This window comes from Bactrocera oleae, chromosome 6, assembly GCF_042242935.1.
Source record: "Bactrocera oleae isolate idBacOlea1 chromosome 6, idBacOlea1, whole genome shotgun sequence".
NCBI classification, from domain to species: Eukaryota; Metazoa; Arthropoda; class Insecta; order Diptera; family Tephritidae; genus Bactrocera; species Bactrocera oleae.
Window position 1 is genome coordinate 15,418,345 of NC_091540.1, and position 23,936 is coordinate 15,442,280.

At 35.3% G+C, this 23,936-nt stretch overlaps 1 protein-coding gene across 12 annotated transcripts in view; it reads right to left on the minus strand.

The window, feature by feature from the left end:
* Positions 1–23,936, minus strand: part of LOC106621805 (leucine-rich repeat neuronal protein 2) — a 164,672-nt gene that overhangs the window by 9,918 nt on the left and 130,818 nt on the right. The window contains exon 6 of one of the 12 annotated variants that reach the window (XM_070111990.1): positions 20,485–20,585. The exons of the other annotated variants lie outside the window; for them this stretch is intronic. The gene's annotated coding sequence lies outside the window, so the exon portion shown is untranslated. The remainder of the gene's footprint in view (positions 1–20,484; positions 20,586–23,936) is intronic. 12 annotated transcript variants of the gene reach the window in all.

The window sequence follows — 23,936 nt, forward strand, 5'->3', positions numbered from 1 at the left end:
AAAGGGCAAATATGAAAGCAACTTTTCCAGACAATATTCTAACCTATGTTTGTTTACCAATGTGTATGTGTGCGTGCGTTGTTGTGATGTTATTTATTATGTAAAATTTGTATGAATGAAGATGTGTCTAGATAACAAACAACAACAAATTTAAATTGCTAAAAAGCTGCTGTGGGAGCAAACGTTCAAACAAAACGCTCAACACGCGCTAAAGTGACGGCAGGGAATTTCGAGAGGTTGTATATATGTATTTGTGTATTTATAGTAGCCTGCGTGTATGTGTGTATGTAAGTGTGGCGTAAAAATGGCAGAGAGCGTAAGTAAAGGATAACCGAACGCTTGTTGTAGGAGCTCTTGGCTGGTGTAGCATGTTGACGATGAGGCGACACAAATGTAAATATAAACGACGCACAAGCAAATGCCGTTATAAACATGTAAGCGGGAAGTGAACGCAGTGATTTGTCGCTTTGTTGGCGTTATGCATATACCTTATGTACATATGTGTGTATGTACATACATATGTAAACAAAATATAGCTAAGAAAATGGTACCGTGAATGCAGCTAGGCAAGCGCATGATGAGCATTTTTAAATACAAGCATTCTAAATCAAGTTAGTATGCCACTTAGTGGAGTCATCAAAATGTAGGGCCTTCGGAAAAATCTGTATATGTGCGTTGATGACATTCAGATTTGTGTAGATGAACCTATCTGTACACAAAAGTATGCATATAGCCTTATACCTATATGCATACACATGTGTATATAAATTTTTATATGACAATATCTACCTGTAACTGTGTAGGTACATTTAGTTTTCCAAGCCAAAATTAAAGTTTTGTAAGTTCAGGTTCTAGCAGCAAAGATATTAAATCAATTACGTACAACAACATATGTCGAAAAATGTATAAAAGATTTCGAATAACAGTTACTTTTCCAGTTCTCTCCGGAAATCGGTTAAGGAAATCCCAAGACATGGGTTTTCACCTAAAAGTGGGCGGTGTCACGCCCACTACTTAAGTGTGAGCGCGGTTCTGATTAAGTCATCATAACATCGCAGAGATAAAATTTAATCTCTCGTGCTTTTAGTAGTTTCTAACAGTACCGTTATATGAGGAGTGGGCGGGGTAGCCACCTGATTTCACCCATTTTCACACTGTCGAGAGATGCTAAAACTATTTTCCCTCAGTGAATTTTGTTACTATAACATATATATATGCACCTTTATCCTATTAGGAGCAGGACCACGCCCACTTTAAAAACAAAATTTTAAACTGCAGATGGCCCTCCCTAAAATAACAGTCTAGTATCTTATTGCGGAGCTTAGTTATGGCAATTTATTTGTTTTTGATTAATGGCGTTTTGTGGGCGTGGCATTAGTCGGGTTACGGCCATCTACAATACCAACCGTCTCACGGTATCAAGAAACATGTGTACCAAGTTTCATTCAGATATCTCAATTTTTACTCATGTTACAGTTTGCACAGACGGACGCACGGACAGACAGTCACCCGGATTTCAACTCGTCTTTTCATCCTGATCATTTATATATACATAACCCTATTTCTAATAATTATTTTGCACATTAGTGTTGATTGATCACGCTTTCCTAAATAATGAAAAACCAATCACACAAATGTACTTAAGCACACACTTAAACATAAATAATCAACAATGCATGAAAATCATTTCCACTGTATGCCGGCAGGTTACTCATACGCCCCACACCTCAGTAATTTGAAGTAACAACAGCATTATGTATAGTACAATATCTCGATACATAGAAAATAGATTTATTTTTAATTGTTGTAAAAATTGTAATAGTTGTTGCTTTAAAATTAATCTGTAACGTTTTACATTATAACAGTATTTATGAAATATATCAATATAAGCTTAAAAATTCTTTTTAATTAAAAATGTTTAGTAATATTCTCACACTTATATGTAAATAACTATAAATACAGATTAAAGTTACAACTGCATTAGAGTTCTAAAATGTTAACTTTGAAACAATAACAAGTAGATTTTTTTGTTATTTTTGAATAGTTTTTATAGGTTTCAGTTTAAACTTAGCTCATATCTACCATAAAGCCTAAAAAGGTCTATTAAACCATTAAATAAATTAAGGAAAATTGATGATTACAGGTGGAGTCTTAGACCAAAAGAATATCAAAATACCGACAGGACTTTAAAAATTTGAGCCGAAGGCACTATTTGCTATTAGAACAAGACAAACGTTAAATTCGAATGCACCAAAGCTAGAATACTCTTCACAAATAAATTTCTTTTCTATTTTCCAGACAAGAACTGGATTTTCATCCTTCAGCGTATGACAGCTGTATTCTATAGTAGTCCGTTATAGTCAGTTCCAACGAGTTAGCAGGCTCTTGGGGAGAAAGGACGTGTATGTCTATATATACGCGACCTAGTTTTTACGCTATCGATCTGAAGTTTGCACACGTTCTTTTCTCCCCAAGAAGCTGCTGAGACGGCCGCTCAAAGCATATAACTGCCATATAAACTGAAGGATCGGAATTAAGTTCTTATATGGAAAGTTATACCATTTATAAATTTTTGTTTGATCTGTGAAGAAATTCATGCGATACCTCGATGACGGTAACAAGGCTTTTTTAAGGTTAAAAAAGAACACACGATTCTTTATAACCGATTTTTAATATCTATATGTATTTGCAACAGTATGCTTCTATCATTTTTCATTTTGTCAAATACTCTAAACTCCTTGGTACGCAACAAAATTGCAAGTGATTACTTTACTATTGCAAAACTTCAACCCATTTTACGAACCTCCACACCTCCCCGCCCGAGGACATTTCATTGCTGAGTATTTTATTTATCTGCCAATTCCATCTAAGCGCAATAATAGATTGCTAGCAATAATTTTAGCGCTTTCGTTGCAAAAAAAAGCACCAACAGTTGCTAACGAAACACTAAAAATAATAGTTGTAATGCGCTTTACAACAACAGCAAAAAAGTGTAATGTTACAACTGACGAAATTTATCTGTCTTTTTGCAGCGAAGCAATCCATTTTCGAGACTTTAGAGTTGGATTAGAGTTAGAGCTCTGCTTGTTGTTGCTAGTACATAGGTGTTGTTGTTGTAAGCACATGTATGTCGTCGTTGTAGATACATAGATGTTGTTGTTGCTGTTATGTAGAAGAAGGCGTTGAGAATGCCAGCAAATGCTACAGCCAAAACAATTTGCTATTCAAGTTCAACATTTGTCTAACTGGCTGTTGATGCAACAAAAATCTTGGCGTTGCCACCTTGTGTATTTTCGTGAATTCATATATGCATATATGTATGTTGTATGTTTGCAGCACGCTGTTGCTTTTCACCATTTTCTTTACTCATTTCAAATAATGCTTTGGCTAAGTTTGGACAGGAATTGTTGGTGTGCTGCAGAGTTGCGCGAATGCTGGCATTACAAGCTCCGTAATGTTTGTATTACAAAAATGTACAAAAATTTATGTATGTGTTAGTATGCTGTAGTGTATGTATGCTTAATGTCCGTGTGATGAAAAGCATGACAGGCGTTTGCTACACATGTTGCTTGCTGCCACATTGCAATTTCTCAAATTTGTTGTTGCCAGCTTTGCCCCAAGTTGTTGTTATTGCAGCGAAATTCTTCAACAACATTTTTACAGCTATTAATTTAAACAAATTGCGAATTTCATTTTCTTCTTGTTATTACTTCAATTTATTTCAACTCTTCCACAATTTTACTTACATTTCTCAGGCTCCTTACCACCCTATTTAATATCAGTTTCCGCCCATTTTCTTCGCTTATAAATTTATATAATATTTTTTGCACATAACTCATTATATGCCAAACACAAATTGTCTCCAAAACCATTAAAATGCCCGAACACTCCTTACACGGAAGCGTAAGAATTTCAATGCCTACATCTAGGCGTATTTTCAGTTTCTTTTAGCCCTTAGGTAAATAAAACAGCAAAATCTAACCATCAAATAACCTTTTTAAAATGTGTTTTGCTTTGGGCGCATATTCCTTTTTTATTACTTATTATATTCGTATTATTTGTTTATTTGTCAAAATAATTTCTGTTGGCTCGAAGCCCCTTAGGATATTAAATTGAGCAACATTACAAAACAATTTAAATGCAAATTTTTTCAATAAATGCTATCTCTTGCGATTCAAGTATTTATATATTTTGATAGCAAAGGTCAAGGTGAAGATAAGAAGGGGAAGAGGGAGCGAAAAGTGTAGTATGTGAGGAATAGAATGAATATGATAGTTACATGATATTTGGTTATCGAAGCTTCGTATCACTTAAATATTATTAGATATTTGTTGTGCGGTCTGCAGTACCAAAGATCCGTTTTTCGATAATAGAAGTAAGATATTGTTCTATAGCCGGTTCTTTATATTCAATAATCATTATATCATAGTTGACGACAACTAATCTTTGACGATTAGTATTTGGTAATTGGTATCGGTACCAACAATAGTTTTATTTGATAAGATATTCAGTATCTTGTTACCATTGTGCCTACTACTTGATATTCGGTATTTATGTTAGTACTAAGAAGTTAGATATTTTACAAATAGAAGGCCTTAGAACCCGGTTCTAAAATTGTAAAAATAATTAATTTTTGAATGCATTTTTCTAGACATTACTATTTTGTGATGTGATGAAGTACTAAACTTATCTTATTAAGCCTTGCTTTAGTTTACTAACAGTGCTCGTTTGAAGGGGAAAGTCAGGGACGCCTTTTCGGCAATAAATATGATCTGTTATGAAGGAAAAACTCCACAGATTGAGCAAAATTTCGCAATACACTTTGGCAAATCACAATTCACACAAAAAAATTTTGAATTCTTAATTCATACTTGAATTCACCAAGCGTTCTCCAATCGCTCTCAGCCTCGCCAAATGGAATTGCAAAATAAATTTGAATTCATTTCATTATCCACAGCTCAGTTCAACCCCAAATTTTTCTCATTACAAGTTTCATTTAATTTTCGCAAAATTGCAACTCAAACAACTTTAGTTTGTGCCGCGCCCAAATGTGTTAAAACTTGGCGGTGCGAAGAGAGCGATGCGCAAAAGTGAACTTCACACCAAACTCTAGTTTATCGCATGAATAACGGGCAAGCACAGAGAGTTGTATACCACTGTATGTATATATATAGAAGCTGCTGCTGATATTTAAGCCTGCACTTGTAGCAGATAAAGCAATTTTTAGCTGTTTGACTAAACTGCAAAAGTTGGAGAAATGCATAAAATCAGAAACAATCATTTATTTTGCAATTTCATTTGGATGCCAAAAGGCAGCAAACAAAAACGCTAAGCCGAAAATGCCAATGAAACCAAAAAAAAAGAAGTCAACTCTTCTGAAAACAAAAAGCGATGAAGAGGTGGGAAAGCAGCTGACGGACACTCTTGTATTCCGCCGACTGTACAACAAAGTTTTTGGCAGTTTTTCAAACTAAAATAGTTCAAGCAGTAAATGAGTAAGCAAAATGGCAGTCAAAGTGATAACTGTGTGACAATTTAACAGCTAATGGAAATAAGAGTACAAAGAACTTAAATAATATCTAATATTATAGCACACGGAATTTAAAAAGGTGTCATAGATATTATTCGGGGAACCCTAATACATACATAAGTATAACATAACATTCCTACATTGCAGCTCATTCAGCCAATATATGAAGAGAGCGCTCTCGAAAAGGACAATCACTTATTTTTAGGATAATATAAAGATGAAATTGAAAACTTATCACAATTTATATTACCATTTACATTATATTCGAAGTACTGCGATTCACTGAGCTGATTTACTCTGTAATCCAGTTGGATATACAACGATATGATCACTGAAGTACCAATAAGTGAAATAATGAATATTATATGAAGCGCAGTTATAACACTATACAATTTATCGACTCTGTTAGACCATTCAGGATCTTCAACTTAAGCTTTGAACCTGAAGAAGAGCAACTACAATTAATGTCGCGGCACATTTCAGTAGAGCTTAATTACAAAAGAACTTTGGCTAGAAATGTTGATGGAAGACAAACCAAGAGAGCAATATTTATAGCAAAAATTTAAGCAATCTGATGATGATAAAACTATAAAACTTTAGCCTTGTGATTACTCTATTTGCACCAAGGTAGACAAATTCCAAAAACGTACGGGATCCAAAGTAATAGACAGATATTGGTTTGAAGGAAGTTCAGTTTTGTTAAAAAGTGCTTAATCCGGATCCCTTGGAAAACCATTTAAGACGATTTCCGGTTCTCTAAGATTATCTGCTTTCGTTCAGGAAGTTTATCATTTTCTTATTCAAGAAAAATATTTTTAATTATTTTGTGTAATATTCTTTGTTGTTAATGAAATATTTTAAGAAAGTAGCCGAAAAACATTTCAGACGCCTGCAGAAAAATGTCCGTGACTTTGTTAGCTAGAGCGCCCAAAAGCACACTGACTAAAGGAAGAAATGGTCCTAAACACAATTAGACGATCAATTATAACAAAGCAAGCAACGTGTTGAAACGGATGAGCTCATAGCGTGAAGAGTAGTTAGTGGAATGCTCAAGATCGGTTTTTCCGAATAATAGGACCTATCGTATTATAAATTTTCACTAAAATTTAGGCTGCACGGAAGTCGAGCAGAAAGTTTATGTTGGGTTTAGCTACAGAGTTTGGTTAGTTTAGCAGCAAATATAGCAATGCTGGGCTAAACTCTAGTAAGTAGAGTGTATTTTAAGGGCATAAAGCGAGAGGCTTAGTGTTGGACATACTCTTGGATGCTTTGACCAGTGGTTGTTATTTTTAGATCGCATTCAAATAAAATATTTTTAAATATTTTTTATTTCTTTAAATATAAACTGCTGTGTCAAAAGCTTGTTAAAAATAGCTGTATTCACAATATTACTGAACTTTAGTGAAGTGTTAATTGCATAGAGAAGTGCGCGAAATTTTTTTATTTTCACTGCAAAGCAAATAAAAAATAATGAACTGCAGCCACCAAGACCAGTTGATGATACTAAAAACTGTGTGGCTACATGACTAATAAAGTGCACACATACACACACATATATGTGCAATATGCAGTCAGCAGACACAACAACCGGCAATTGAGTGCCACTAACAGATCAGCCACAAAAAACAACAATAACAATTACAGCTGCTACTGCTGATGACTAGTAGTATGCATGTTAGCCAACTCCAACTCCAGCTCCACTGTCAATGGCGCTATCCATAAACCACTCAACTGGCATGGCCAGGCAATATGGCCAAAAGTTAGTTGGCAGTAAAGTGCCGCGAGGCAAATTAACACAAGCGCTGCCAAAAATGCGCGTTTAATGTAGCTAAATACAAATGATTGCAAGTGTGTGCGCATGTAAGTGCTTTTATATGCTTACTAACAGTATACGCGCACTTGACGGCAAACGTTTCCATATATCAAAAAAATCCAACAAAAAAAAACGAGTATTTAAATGAAAACAGCATTCCGACAATTCTGATCATTTGAATCATCAAGCAGCCGCAAAGAACTTTTAGTAACTCCCCGCACGTGGCCTCCTGTAGCTTCACAGGATGATTGTCTTTTTTTTTTCATAGCCAGCTGCACTCTTCATTGTGGTTATGGTGGCTCAAATGCTTGGCAGTACAGCTAACTCATTTTCTTACCCTCTCCACACACACATAACCCATCCACTTTACGACTTGCGCTCGCATGGGAGCCCGTACCTAGTGAGCGCTCACCATTTAGAGCTGCTCAAATATTTACTGTGGTTTATGCTTCGTTTTACTTTTATTGCTTTATTGCAATGCTTTTACTTAATATCGTAAAAAAGCCGGAAAAAATGAATGGAAGATTGAAGAAAAACATAAAAAAGTTTTAAGTATTGCCCATAGGGTGAAAATAAGTCAAGTTTTAGTCAACCAACTTTACTTTATTTTGCTTCACTTGCCAATATATCAGCTTGCGTACCCCTGTTGTCACTCTTTCAATGGACTTGTTGGTCCCTGTGTGTCATAAAAGTGACACAGAGCAATCAGTTTAATGCCGCTATGGAATTGCTGAAAATTTAAATGTCTTCAATGCTTCTTGGCTTTAGTATTAACATTATAGCGATAGCTGTCTGCCGCCAGTTTTCTTATAATTTCAACACAGACTGGTATTTGCGCTTAGTGAGCGTTAGAGTGATGTAGTCGGAGCTCTAATACTGGTCGCATGGATCATATGAAGAGTCTAGATTCTAGTGGCGTGAGAGTCGTAAAGTGTGTAGCAGTGCGGGCTAGATATTATTGCGCGTATAAAATATTAATATTTAATGGGAATTTGTAGCGTAATAAAATATAAATATGTATATTAGCATTTAAACTAAATGTCGCAATGTTTAATAAATAATTTCTTAGTGAGAAGAGCGAAGCAGACTCTGTAATGATGTCTTTAAGTTTTTATTTTTGTTTCTTAATTGAAACAAAGATAAGTCTATCGTCATCAAGGTCATCTAATGGTAGCTTATGGAAATAAGATGCATTGACTTGGACCATAGGTCTTCAGTAATTCATTGATGTCTGTTTTCTTTTAATTTTAATCTCAGAAACAGCCTATTAACCCCTTGGAGCGAGCATATAATTCCGAATCGACAACAAAAGCAGCAAAAATTTTAATCATACATCTTTAGTCTTCTGACAGCTTTAATCTTGCCTGAGGGATAGATTTCAGAAGAAGTTTTTACGGTATCCTAATTTCAAACTTTGTCGGCACCCAATAAGGGTATATTTTCGACCTCAAGGTCAACTACTGGATAGTTTCTTGAAATTAGATCAAAATAACAGCGTAATATTAAACAAAATATAAAAAGTCTTTAATGAAGTCGACCGTATTTACCAATTCGAGCTCATGAAGACATTCAGAAGAATAGGTTATTCTATAATTAGCTTACCAAACTGGATTTCGTCGAGCGATTGAGCATCATTTTAGTTTTAGTGTGTAGGAATTTTTACTCGACATTGAAAATTTCAAGCCCATATATTCACCAAGGTATCATAAACAACTAATCGCGACGCAACAGAAAATTTCGCAGAATTTCTAGAAATACTCTTCGTGTGACGGTCATCGGAATTAAGATTTTATGTTTGAAAGCCAACGATAGACACTACAGCACACTGAGTTTTCTAAATCGGTGCTAGAAATAGAAGATCGCAATTTCTATATCATATTTTCTGAGAAATTGCTCTTAGATCACCCTCTATGGTACAACACACACAACAGGTCAACATGAGAAATTTTCATTCTCCGTCGCTAAATTTGTTATCGCCAGATTCTTGAACTTCTAAGGTATATAAGATATATAGATGCTCACTTATAATTTATATCTGATAATCAGCGCCACAAAATCCCAAATCACTTTTTGCAATACTTTAAGATATTTTACTAAATCTCGATTTGATTTATTCATAACTTGAGTATACGGCGTATGAAAAACGTTATCACTCAGTTGATTTTGGTTCTATTGGAAGTTGATCCATATTTTTATACTCTCGCAACCTGTTGCTACAGAGTATAATAGTTTTGTTCACCTAACGGTTGTTTGTATCACCTAAAACTAATCGAGTTAGATATAGGGTTATATATATATAAATGATCAGGATGAAGAGACGAGTTGAAATCCGGGTGACTGTCTGTCCGTCCGTCCGTCTGTCCGTCCGTCCGTGCAAGCTCTAACTTGAGTAAAAATTGAGATATCTTTATGAAACTTGGTAGACATGTTTCATGGTACCGTGAGACGGTTGGTATTGCAGATGGGCGTAATCGGACCACTGCCACGCCCACAAAACGCCATTAATCAAAAACAAATAACTTGCCATAACTAAGCTCCGCAATAAGATACAAGACTGTTATTTGGTACACAGGATCACATTAGGGAGGGGCATCTGCAGTTAAAATTTTTTTTAAAAAAGTGGGCGTGGTCCCGCCTCTAATAGGTTTAATGTGCATATCTCCTAAACCGCTAATGCTATAATAACAAAATTCACTGGAAGCAAATATTTTTAGCACTTCTATTGACGGTGTGAAAATAGTTGAAATCGGGTGGCAACTCCGCCCACTCCCCATATAACGGTACTGTTAAAAACTACTAAAAGCGCGATAAATCAAGCACTAAACACGCCAGAGTCATTAAATTTTATCTCTGGGATGGTATGAGATGACTTTATAGGAACCGCGTTCAAAATTAGACAGTGGGCGTGGCACAGCCCACTTTTAGGTGAAAACCCATATCTTGAGATCTGCTTAACCGATTTCAACCAAATTCGGTGCATAATGTTCTTTTTATGTTTCAGCAGAATTTCTACGTAAGAATATCAATTGTCTCACAGTAGATGAAGCAGCAAGCATTTGTGCGTGAGTGAATACATTCTGCATTAAGTTTAGAGAATCTGTAAAAACTCCCTCTGGTGTAGAGAACGCGATTTTGCTTATATACAAGTAGAAGCTCCGCCAATTTTTACACTTTTTTATTATGCTCAAGTTCTGGCAAATTTTGTTTTCTTTCATTGACTTAAAACCTACTGAATTATTCATTGCGTAATCATAATCCCACAAATACAAAGGAATTTTCCACCTTCGGTATAAAAGCAAGTTCCTGCATTCTAGTACCGACACATCAAGGTTTTTGGCAAAAGTTCGGAAGCTGTTAAAAATAGATTATTATGCTCGAAAAATTATTTGCCTGCCGACACTGTGTAAGCAGATCGTAGCATTCTTACGAAATTGTAACAACTTATCAGGCAAAAACTTTCGAAGGCCACCGCAGCACCTTAAATATTACCTTCCGTAGAATACCAACTGTTTTTGTTTATTGTTTTTGCATTCTAACATAACTGTGAGTAGTGGCAACTTAATGGCAATTCAAGTGTAGTAGAGCAATGTAACTACAGAGAACATTTTAAGCTTCTACACAGTGCTATTTTTATTTTATGTTATTGCTATTGTTTTTGTTGTTCTGATACCACTTCATAAGTTGCTTTCATGCTCAAGGTCGTCAGTTGGCGCTTTCGAAAAATGAATTTTGTGCTAAGAAATTCCAGTCATCGACAATAAAGCAGCAAAAACATCAAAAAGGCCAACAACAATAACACCACAAATAGTTTATAGTTTTATGCTTGAGTTTAAGTGGGGACGTATACTGTTGTTGTATATTTTAGTTTTTGTCCTTGAAGTGAGAGGACAAGCGAAGTGGTTACGTACACGCAATAAATCATATTTATTGATTTCGGGCAATAGCGCCGTAAAGTATGCTTTCAAAATGGGAGGGTGAGCGATTTTCGTTTGTTTGAGTTAATTTTTTTGGTGGGAATTCAAGTTTAAGGAGTAGAAAATGATTAGATCAAACAAAAAAAATTACTTTTTTATACGAAACTCGTCGTAAGACCAGTTCCCATTACTAAAGCTTTTGTAAAACTCTTTATTGGTTAGTCAGTCTGCGTTTAAATTTTTCATATTCTTAGTTATTTTAATAATAGAGAATAATTCAAGACAGAAGCTGCGAAAAAAATATTTTCTTTCCGGAAAAATCTGTTTTAACTCCGACGGTTTGGTCGGATCTCGGCACTTTTTGATCACGTTTAGGTTCCGAGTTGATAGCAAGCATCACCATAGCGTACAAGTTCATTCAAACGAAATAGTCAAACCTACATATCTCTTTTTAAAGAGCTGCTAAAGTTCATCCCAAAAGTCGTGCCTATATTTAAGAATCAGGAGGAGAGCTGGAAGAGATTTAATACTATATCATTTGAATATGGAAAGTTCTATTAAGTTTAACTGTATTTTGAGATTTCCTTGTAAAAACACATGTGTAGAAATAGTGAGAAATGAAAAAGATTCATGCACATAAATTATTCTCTTGACAGCTTAAAAGTTGTGTCTTGCTCTCGCTAGTTTAAGTATTGAGTTTTTAAGACATGTGTTTAAATGCAAGTCCCTTACTCTTATATTCTTTAAGACATCCATGGAAAAAAAGAAAGTGAAAAAACGTCAAGTAAGACTGGGCTCACACGAGGACTCTTATGTCACACAAAGTGGTTTTGCAAGTGATGACGAGGAAAGACGAATGGAATATGCCGCTCGTGCTCGATGGGCATGCTTTTTTTCTTGTTCGTAACACGTCGCTGCTGGGCAATTCGGCATTCCTTTTAATTTGTAATTTCTTTCCATGGTTGCAATTACGTTCGAAAAATGTTAATCTTATTACAACATGCATTATATAATAGAAATATTTTAGAAAAGGGTGAATAAGGATAAAAATTAGCTAATATTTTTGTACATCGCCTATATGAAGCGGACAAGAATTTGAGAATGTGACATGCAAGAAAATACAGAAAATTATCCGACTCGTGTCGCGCGGGTGAACGCAATGAGCTGCACCAAAATAGAATTTGCCAATAATGAGCGACAAAAGAGTCCTCATGTGAACGCAGTCTAATATTTCGTATTGTGTCTGGGTCTGAGAAAGAGCAAGAAAGAGGGAGAAGGATAGTTAATTTTGAACAGTCTATTGAGGAAACTTGTTGCTCGAGCTTTAAAATCATTATTATTTTTATTGTGAAAGGACCAACGTAGAACACTAAACCTTTAGAGGTTGAAAACAATGAATCTGCATATGGTCTTACAAACTTTCTGGGCAACATCTAATTAACATTGGCTATCTGATCAAAAAATTATCTATAATTTCATTTGTTAAATTAGGCTGACTCGGTAGAGGGATATGGTGACAGTGAATGCGAGTGAGAGAGAGAGAAAGATAAGGACAATGGGAGAGAGAGGAAGAAATATGGAGAGAAATAAAATTTTTTGAATACCAATAAACTCTTGTAATCTGTGTTTTTCCATGTAAACTTGTGTTACATTATTATTTTCAAAAAGAACGTGTATATTCATGCCTTTTAAAAAAATGGAAGCACCTTTACCGGGGTTGCCGATTTTATATAAGCATATATTTTCCTAAATACTTCAAAAAATGAGCCAATACATATGTGAAATCAATCTAGAATCTATCTGTGGCTGATACACGGAAAAACCGAAAAATACCCCAAATAGTGAATAAGACTCAGCCTCTTTGTGTATTGTTGGTGTTGTATCCAACAGCTCTTGAACTTTCATTGCCACCGGCAGCGCGGAAATGAATTTTCCAACGAAATGCCAATGTCATTTGAACAGATTTGCTAAGCAATTGAGTGGAGAGTGGAGGGGAGGATGTAAAATGTATAACGGTACTACATGTTTGTCTCAAATCAAGCAGTGAAAACTTGCTGCTGAGACAATGGAAGCCAATGGCTTCATTGCATAGAAAAAAACAAAAACACAAATAATTTACGAGTTTGAGTAAACACTGGCTACTTGAGTGCTTGTCTTAGACGTCGCCATGTTGTCCCAAGGCGCTCGGAATGTCCGACATGTGAAGCAGAAAATTTGTGCTCAATAAAGTTAACTGCCTTGCCGCAAAACCAAAGAGTGGGGGAAGGACATACCCAAAACTGAATGAGAGGAGATGAAGGCGAGAAGAGCTATTGAAGTGGAAATAAAGCCACACACTCACTAACATAAAGAAATTGTAACGTAACATACATGTGTATATGTATGCATCTATGTATGTACTTAAGATCACGCGTTTCAAGTGAAAAAATGTCACTAGGGCCGCATATACTCACACATATTTGTATACAAGTGTGTGTGAAGCTGTTTTCCAAGCGGTCGAATTCCTTAGAATTTTTCCTGCGCACAAGAATTTTGTCTTAAAATTTCATTTCAATAAACTGTGCTGTGTAAAAATGCTGATGACCTTGTCTGCCTTGCGAGCACATGCGCGCCATTCTCTGGCGGCTTTCAAAATAGTTGATTTTTGTTGCATGCCACAACTGTAAACAAGAACGAAGGCAAAGCCAAATATATGCATGTGCTTAGCTCAGCGGAGTGTCAGCGTCGATGACAACTTAAATTTATGGCAGCTTTAGAGATTTTTGTGTGCACACTACTAAGCGCTGCACATACACACAAACACACACGCATTATACATATACACGCGTATTAGTTACCGTAAGTATTTGTTTTTAACTGTCAACAAGTTTGCATACGCCACGCGCATATTTGTGGTCTGCGCTGGGAAAACCGCCGACAACAAAGTTATTTCGCTTGCGAGGCGAAAAAAAAACGAAAACAAAAATTGGCAGGCCTTGAAAATGCGCGCGACGGCTATGCATAATGCCACAAAGCAAGGCACCACAGAAGACGGCGAATTGTGAGAAATGAGGAAGAAATAGAAAGATAAGAAGTAGTAACGCAAAAATCCTATAATTTTAAACTAAGAGACATAAGAAGCAGTAGCCTGGCCACAGGAAAACTGGCAGCACTCCAATGCGCCTTCGCACTGCTATTTGGGTTTCGAAGAAAAACTATTCTTGACGAAACTTTTTTTTAGACAACGCACCGTTCCAACAAGAAGTATAATGCAGTAAACACTCTTAGTAAAGACATAGATTTTGTGACCTTCGGTTGTAATTGAAAGAGAAGGCTTCCACAAGAGCTACTCCGACCTATCTAGTTTTTAGATTCATAAGCTAATACATTTTTGGGGAGCATTTTTCAAAAGAATATTTTGATTCGTGACGTCATAAACGTAAAAAGGGACATTATTTGTTTACAATTACTATGAAGGTTTATTAATTTTTTTCGTTATTGGCCATCATATCTTTGACTAGTTCAAGAGCCTACTGAAGTGTGAAGTCAAATTATGTACAGTCGTTGGTGCTTTCTTTTGGAGCAAATGTTTAGCTCCAAAAACTTGGAATTCAAAAAATTAAAATGATAAATACCAAAACGTTGCACTCCGTTGCGATCAATTTTTTGTGATGAAGACTATTGCGAACGTTGTAAGGTCTATTGATAAACCTATTGTGCATGATACCTCCGACCTTCTGGATGACCACGCATAAACAAATGCTGAGATCAAGATTGGAATATCTATTGAAAGATTGTGGAGAAGCCAACACCGTGCACTAGAGTTCAAACAGTGAATAAATGCCTGTCCAAAATCCAAAGTAAATTAAATTTATTCAGCATATCTTTAACTTGCAATGTGTTTTGACGTTTCCAAGTTTTAAAATTGAACTTCTTAAGAATGCGGTTATAGTTTAATTCGCTTAGGAAGGAAAAATAAACGTTTTTCACGAACATAAAGAGATACTACATTTAAGCATAAGTTCAGTTAGCTGTAAATTTTATCACGCGAAAAGAGCGACTTAAAATTATACCTAAATATATGGCTCCCAACAGAAGGTTCTGAGTCCTGGGCTATATGAATAAAAACTAGATTCGATAACGGGATAATTCTTATTGCCTATTTTATTATATGTGCTGACACTTCACTTGAACACCCTGTATAAAATCCCACATTATGCAAGTACTTACGTCAGAGAACTGCCACGAAAATTAAAAATATACCGCAAATACACATCAGTTGCTTCGTGTGTAAATATCCTTTAAACGCAGACACATTGGCGCTACCAAAAAGAGACTGCTTGACAATGTGCAGCCGCAGCGCAATCACAAAATCGGCTCACTTCAATGTTTTTACACCTTCAAGCATACACACACACGCATTCACATGCTGAGTTCTATTAAATGCAGCCGCACACTTTTTCTTGCAACAACCAAATGCTGCCTTGCCGCCTGACTGCAGTCATGAACATTTGCACAGAAAGCAGCGCGACAAATGCAGCCGCAAAAGCTTTCAGCGCCGAAATTTTCCGAATAAAAAGGGAAATAATAGAAGTGCGATGCCATCAAAAAATAAGATACTCGAAATAGAGGGAGCAGAAAGCATGTATACCGGTAAGTGCGGAGGTGAAAAATGCGAATTTTTCACAAAAACAAAAAGAGAAAAAAATATTTCCCATCACGAATGCGGCGAAATATCGCAATTTCAAAGCTGCGTTGTGCATTATATTTAGTGCACTAGAAAATTTAGTTCCCCACTCAGTGGTACAGTGGGAGAATATGACTTCAGCTTACAGAATAAATGTTTCATTTGATGTTAGATAATGTTTAAGGTTAACCTCTAAGGCAAGCCACTATCTCAATTCGCTAAAGTGACGTCATTAATCGTCAAGTATGAGTGGTTCAATTGATCCATTTATAGACTGCAAAATCTGCGAGAATTGGAAAAAACGTCTCGTAATATGGTATATTCGGACATTTTGATAAGACTTTGTGGTCCTACGTTTAAAACAGCTGTGTCTTTACAACTCCGACTGCTCTTCCACTTGAAAAATTTCGATGACAAATGATCGCTTTTGAAACTGTTACTACAACTGATAGTGATGAGTAGTCTGCACTCACTCCACAACACCCGAGTTTTTGATAAAGTTGAACAAAATAAATTATACTCAACTCGGAAATCTGTTTTAAGAATATGGAAAGAGTTTAGAGAGAAATACTTACATCGTCCTGGCCTGAAACGGCCTGACGAGAAAATGCTTTACTTTATTGGGAGGAATACGCCGAACTTCGAGAGCGATCAGAAGAAAACCCAGGCATATAAAGCTACCTAAAGTAGCTCACAGATTAGCTTTTTAGTAAGGGTATCATAACTAACTTTTTGAACTTTGTGTGTGAATTATCTGAGGAGAGAAAATGTGAAGTCCATCTCGGAGTTAGTATGTGTTAAATAGCATTATGTCACGCGAGGTATGATACGGTGAATAGAGGTGGCTGTTGTGGAAGCTAACGACTATGTTGGCGTCTTTTTGTCATCAGAAAATAGTACGGGCAAAGCTAACATGATTAATGGTGAGATCGTATTATTGAATGGATTCAATCGGTGAAGTGCTAAAAAATGCTTTATACATGGGAAACATACTGAGGGTAATATCATAGCCAGCTCAGGAGCCAGTGAAAACTGTTTGGTATTATTTTTTGTTACTTTGCGCCTCCTGGTAAACTATACATTCCTAGTATGTATGTATGTATATTATACTGTCAGATATAAATGTCGGAGATGCTATAAAATTAAGGAGGTGTCAATTCGCCGGTAAAATAATAAAAAATCGGCAAACCAACTTAGTCATTGGTATAAATCATATATACTGGCATAATCCATACAAACTAGCTGCTGACCTCAGTTCGGGAAAAAATAAAAGAGTGATAGGTTTAACAAGCAACTGGTATAATTAGTCGTATAAAAGACTGACATATTCAAATAGTTGGAATAGCCAACAGGTTTAAGACTATAAGGATATTTACAAATTCTCCTTTACGTACTTATATAAATTAAATAAATTGTTGTTGTTTTTTCATATAAATTTGTTGTAATAAAAACAGAGGGAAGACATAATGTGTAATGAAATGACGAATCGAAGGCGGTGTTTAACAACCTGCTGTATTGTCATCGCCTCTGAACTTATAAAGAACTTTAAAAACTTTATGAAACTAATTTTGTTCATTTCTTCTACTATTTTGCCACACTATCATATGCTCTGGCACAATTTTTGCACGCCGTTGAGGCACCCACTTGCACTACAAACACGCCACCCAGTCCCCACGTTAGACAAAGCGTTTTTTCCGCGATTGGTGTTGGATTTAAGAGGAAAAGAAATGCACTTTTAAACACCGACAACGTGTTGTCGCTCCACAACTGAGAGAAATGTACGCTCACACACACACTAGCACATGACGGTGACTGTTTATTTATGCAAGAAAAACGGCATATCAGCACACAAGCAAATAAACAGATTCAATGCACGTCAAGCGGCAGAGCATAAACAGTTTATGTAAGCAACCGACACACAGGCACACACATGAGTATATACATATGTATGCATATACGTAGTATGTATATAGTTGCTACTCGGCTGGCTAGAAATATACGCAAGTGTTGATTCCACATTCACAGTGCGAAGTTACAACACAGAAGAGGCCATTTTTGCAAGACATCAGTTAAGTGCAACTGAAATTTATGCGCGGAATGCAACTGTGAAACAACAACATTGGAGGCAAACTATAACAACAACAAAAAAACTTGACAACAACAAGAATAAATTTGGACAACAACCACCACTAAGTTTTGCAACAACAAAAACAATTTTTACAACAAGAACATTTTTTGTGTAAACAACAACAAAAAATATTTACAACAACATTTTAACAACAACCAGCGTTATGGCTTGGTATACCATATATACTTCTATATGCCAGTGATGCCTGGTAAATGGCAATGGTGAAGTAGCAAGCAGGAACTTAGCGGCACAAAAAGCTACATACAAACATCTACATGCACGCACATGTGTCTGTACTTATGTATGTATGGTATGTCTACGCGTACTTGCAACGTGTGGCACTGCCACCATGGGGCTACATGCACCACTGTTGGTGCTGCTGTCGCTTGCTGGTGGCTGCTGGCTGCTGGCTGCTACTGACTTGCGGCAGGCTGTGGACAGCCGTTGTGGTTGTGCCGCTTATGTTTTACCTACCTTTCTTTTTTGGAGCACTTTTCGTCTGCGTGCTGATTTCATTTGATATTTACTGCCATTTGCTCCTTTTTTGCTGGCAGCAAGATTTTATGCCACAAATGAAAAGTTGTGCAAAGTGTGAAATAAGACGAAAATGAAAAGGAAAACGCCGCAACACACATAACCAAGCGCGAATATACATACATACATAGATACAATAGCATACGAACGAGCATAAATTCGTATTCAGTTTTGGCGCTTGCAGCATTGATGTGGTGCGCCAGCATGCATACACTAACACATACATACATGCTTTGCATACATTATGGATATACACCCATAGCAGTTACCCTTTCATTACACTTGCACTCAAATACGGTTCGTTTGCTCTCGCTTTTGCTTATGTGTGTGTGTTTGTACGCTTAAGATTTTATGGAATTTAAAAATTTATAAAACAATTTTTTAACAATAAAATTTTAATTGAAGCGCAAGAATTTAATTACTTTACATTGTATGTGTACATTTGCTGGAATTCACAGCTACATTTCTTAGCCAGCGATTCACAAACTATGAATGTGTATATTATAAATGCATGTAAGTACATTAGAGAGGGTCGAATTTTTTCCGGAGAATGTTTGACGGATCATTCCGAACAACTTTGCCTAAGAAACTGTTCGTCTAAAACTGATTTCGAGCCAGCAATTTTTAAGGCGAACCTTATCTTTTAGGAATGATACAAATTTCTGCGCCAGTTTTTGAGTATTAAATGTATTTTCATAAATATTTTTTTAGTTGATCCCGCATTCGAAAAGTATTTTTCACTTTAGGAATTATAAATTTCAATTAAAAAGTCGTATGTCCTTTTTATATAATTGGCAGGCTACCGAAAAATAAAATAACTGAAGAATCGGTTGTATTTGCGATATGTGATATACAAAGTTGTCCGATCTGGCCGATTCCGACATATGTTCAATAGAATATGAAAATACACCCACATATGTATTAAATTTCATTCGAATGTATCAAAAACTGACGAAGAAATTTTTATAATTCCCACATAATGCGTAAAAAAATCGAGTTTATCAGTAATTTTGGTGTTTAAACAGAGAACTTAGAAGAATGAGAAGGTGCAGGTTCGACAGCGAACTTTCTTCTAAGTTCTCTGGTTTAACTACTACTCATATAACGCAGACTTAACTGTACCAAAAATTAATAGCTCGCCTTAAAAATTGCTGGCACGAAACCGATTTTGAACCCATACACTCTTAGGCAAAATTGTTCAGAATGAACCGTATTTCCCGCATACGCAGTTTTACCATTTTTTTTTTGGCTCCCTATAAATCAACTCGCTCTAATGTACATAAGTATATAAAAATATAGGTATTTTTATATATTTGCTAGCATTAAGCAATGAAAAAATTATCTACTTCATAAAAAAGTATTTAAAATGAAAGAAAATAATTAAGCTTTGCTGTGAGCGCAAGCTTAAAGCGTTAATTAGATTTTTTTGTTAATGAAATAAAGTGGCAGCGAGAGCAAATGTAAGTACATTCTTGCTGCTTGTTCTCTGAAAGAAATGTGAAGATTTTTCCTTGTCAAAGTAAGTTCTTAATTAAGTGTAATATTTTGTGTAATTTTAATTATTTATAAAAACATATATGAGTAATATAGTACTCTGGTTATCAAATTAAAAATCTGCACTATATATGATTTTTAATGAGTGCTTATCACACGTAAGCGCCATGAGAGCTAGAAAGAAATGGATCGTTACACAAAGTTTACATAATATTATGAAACCTGCATATTTATAGCAACTTGAAACAATAAAGAAGATTTATGTTTACAATTGTGTTAACTAAAATTAGCTTTCAGGTTCGATTTCAAAGATTTCTATAGGTTCTCTCAATCCGTTTTAATCCAAATTTGCTTTCCACTACTTATTTTTAATTAAAATAAGTAAAAAACGTTAACTTTGCTTACAGCGAAACTATAATACTCTTCACAAATAAAAAAGATTCCATATAAAAGTTTTGTTTTGATAGATCGGTTTGTATGGCAGCTATTTTCGACAGTCTTCCGAACTGAAAAAGGAAGGCACTATTATTAAAAGTTCTATATTCAAAAATAACCATATAAACAAATTTAATTTTTTATATAAAAAATGTATAAAAAATAGTTGTTTTTTTTACACTAGAAAAAACAAAAATATTTCATTTATTTTTACTCATTTTTCTCATTTAATTTTTTTTTCGCTAAATAATTGCCTACAATTATTTGTGAAATTAAAATAATTAATTTCCAATTAATGCTAATTAATAATGCAAAGCTAATTCCATTTTAGAAGACAAAAAAAGTTACAAAAAATAAATAAATAAATAAATACAATTTAAGAATTGATAAAAAATCGGCTTACGTAGTTTAACTCCAGCAAAATTTGGCTTTAATATTAATGAGCAGCTGCTAAACTAAACCGTTCACATTAATATCCGCTTTGGCTAAACCAAATAGGCGGTCACGGCTTATCGTTAAATATGAGAATTTGCTATTTAATTAATAGTGAAATCAACAACAACAAAAAACCACAAAAAGCGCACACGAAATGCAGCTGTTTAAAGCTTTTCATATTTCACAAAACACAAAAAAGCACAAATTCAACCAGCGACCACATTTTATGGCGCATGCTGCCGACCCACGCAACTATTATATTTAGCAACAAATTTATGCTTTCCAATATTAGTACTAGCTTACACACATATTTGGTAAACGAGCAATGCATGCACAGCGTGCAGCACTAACAGCATTTAATTTTCATTAACATTATTTCAATTTCGGTGTTATTGGATAATTTTGTGAAATACTCGAAAAATGCATTACTTCATTATTTCAATTCGTATTTAATTGAAATTGCCATTAATTCAATTGTTCGAGAGCCAACAGCAAAGCGGAGCAAGCATGCACATACACCCATACTCATATATGTACATGCATAAGCATGTAAGCGAGTGCAAGTGCAACATTGCAGCATGCGTTGAATGTTTATGCTGTTAGATGAACGTGCTCATAAGTATGTGCAATATGTAGCAACATATTTGCTAGTTGCACGTACACTATGCCACTCTATGAGCATGGCTTAACGGATGGATGTATTTGTATATGTAATTGAAAGCAGTTTGGCTGGTTGCTTTGATAACAAAATGACAGTAACTTGACACATAATTGATATTTTTGTAATGTTTAATTGAAAAACTACTTTCGGGATCGGCTGAGAAAATTCAGGATTGTGTTAAAATACTCAAATTGTTATCTATTAACATTATTATAATATTTTCAGAAGTATTATATAATCCCGACATGAATCCCGAAATTTCGGGATTATGCAAAACTAGACAAATTACCTGTTTTTTGCATTAGCATCCAATTACATTTTTGTATGCCTAGATAAATCTCGAAATTTCGGGATTGCCATTACGCCACAATAAAAACTGCTCTAATTAATAAAACACAGACAATGCACTTCGTGCACATTTTGTATAGTTTCGAGTGCCTTACATGGCAGTATGTGCTAAATGTTGTAGGGATGCGCTGCACTAGTGCCTTTTGGCAGCACCAATCATTGAGTTGCATCCACGCTTCCAATTCGCTTGCCTTTAATGACAATTAAGTGTGCATGCAAGTGTTTATATTTTGTATGCGCGTAACAAATTGTGACACATTAAATTGTTTCTGACAACTGGCAAGTGAACTACTAATGCAGCGTGGTGAACTACAAGTAAGCAGATACAGTTGCATGCAACATGATGGATTGTATGCGATGGTACGAGTATATTATATAATAGTTCATGCGACATTTTATGGTGATTTGTCAACTTTTGCATATATAAATAAATATATATTTTTAGTGCGAATATGTTTATAAAAGACCCAACCCCTAAAGCACGAAAGTTGGCTCCCATGAACCAATAATGAGGTTAGTGCCTTTGCCAAGTTACCTTCCTTTACATAATTATCAAAGTTTGAATCCGATACTCAAATCATTCAAGAACAATTGCTAAGATCAAAGTAATTACTCCCTAACCTTCGTAATTAGCATTAAGCAAACATTTTTTTTAATATACCTTATAATTTAATTAAAATTTAAAAATGGATTTCAAAAACAGATCTTAAGGTAATGAAAAGTAATCCTCTTAAAAATTTTGTGGCAAGAAACTGTATATCTTGAATGAATTTCTCTAAGGTAAAAACTGTTCATTTCCCCTACTCACATTTTGATATATAACGGTGATTTTTTAAGCGCCTATTTTTGAGTGATTTTGAGTGACTAAAATTTGAGACAAATAATGACAATGCTGGCTACAAATATCTCATTTGAAATTTAAAATATATTAAGAATTATAATTTTTCAAAATATGATCTAAAATATTTGAGAAAAAAGCTTTATGTAGTAGTCACTACAGCTCTTCATACCAAAGACCTTTGTAATTCCGGTCAAAATAAGGTTTTGAAGTTGTTCCTAGTTAAAATATAGCAAATTAGGAAATCAAATTGAGTACTTCATTCAGATTAAATTCTATTTCCAAATTTGGTTAAATCACCAATGGAATTTATTAAAATATTTAAAACTGTGTTGCTCCATCAAGACGGTATTAAGCTACTGAAAAATTATTATTAAGAATACGATATCATTTCAAAACATAGACATTGGTTTCGAAAGTTACTATTGTTTTAATAACTCGCTAGCGGGAGTCTGCATTCGGTTGAATGACTGATTTTATACCTCAAATTATTAATGTTTATACTTTCAAAAACTAAGAAGACACGGTCCATGTTTTATTTAACGCCCTTGAGGTAGATACTCATTTTTTTTTTCAAAACCGATTCGACCGATTTTGTAAAATTTATAACTACTTTGCAACTAAAAGCCTGTCTCGCTATATCTATGCAATATTTGGAGCAATATAAGTACTAAGGAAACTGCAATGAAATTAATTTTCCTAAAATTCATAATCATCGCGACGTGACAGCCTCCAAGAGGCACTACTTCACTTTGCGCACGCCTGCCGGTCATTCAATTGTATTTGAGTCGGTGCAAAAATTCAAAACTGGAAATGCCGCATTTAACAACAATGAGTTGGTGGCGCTCACTTGGCTGCCTCATTGGGGCCTCATGCAGTATCATACGAGTATATACGAGTGCTGTTACGCGCAAACCAGCGAGGCAGCATCAAGACTTCCACACAGCGCGTAGGATTTGTTCATTTAATAGTTAAGTGCATGCAACAGTGATCATTTCGAACGCGTGACGGAATGAAAACCAAGTGAATTATAGCGGACGCAACAGCGCGCCGCATCATACATGCACATATTTACGCGCGGATTATATGTGTATTTCTATGTTGCAGCAAGTGGCAACATAACGGAGGAATGTGCAACGG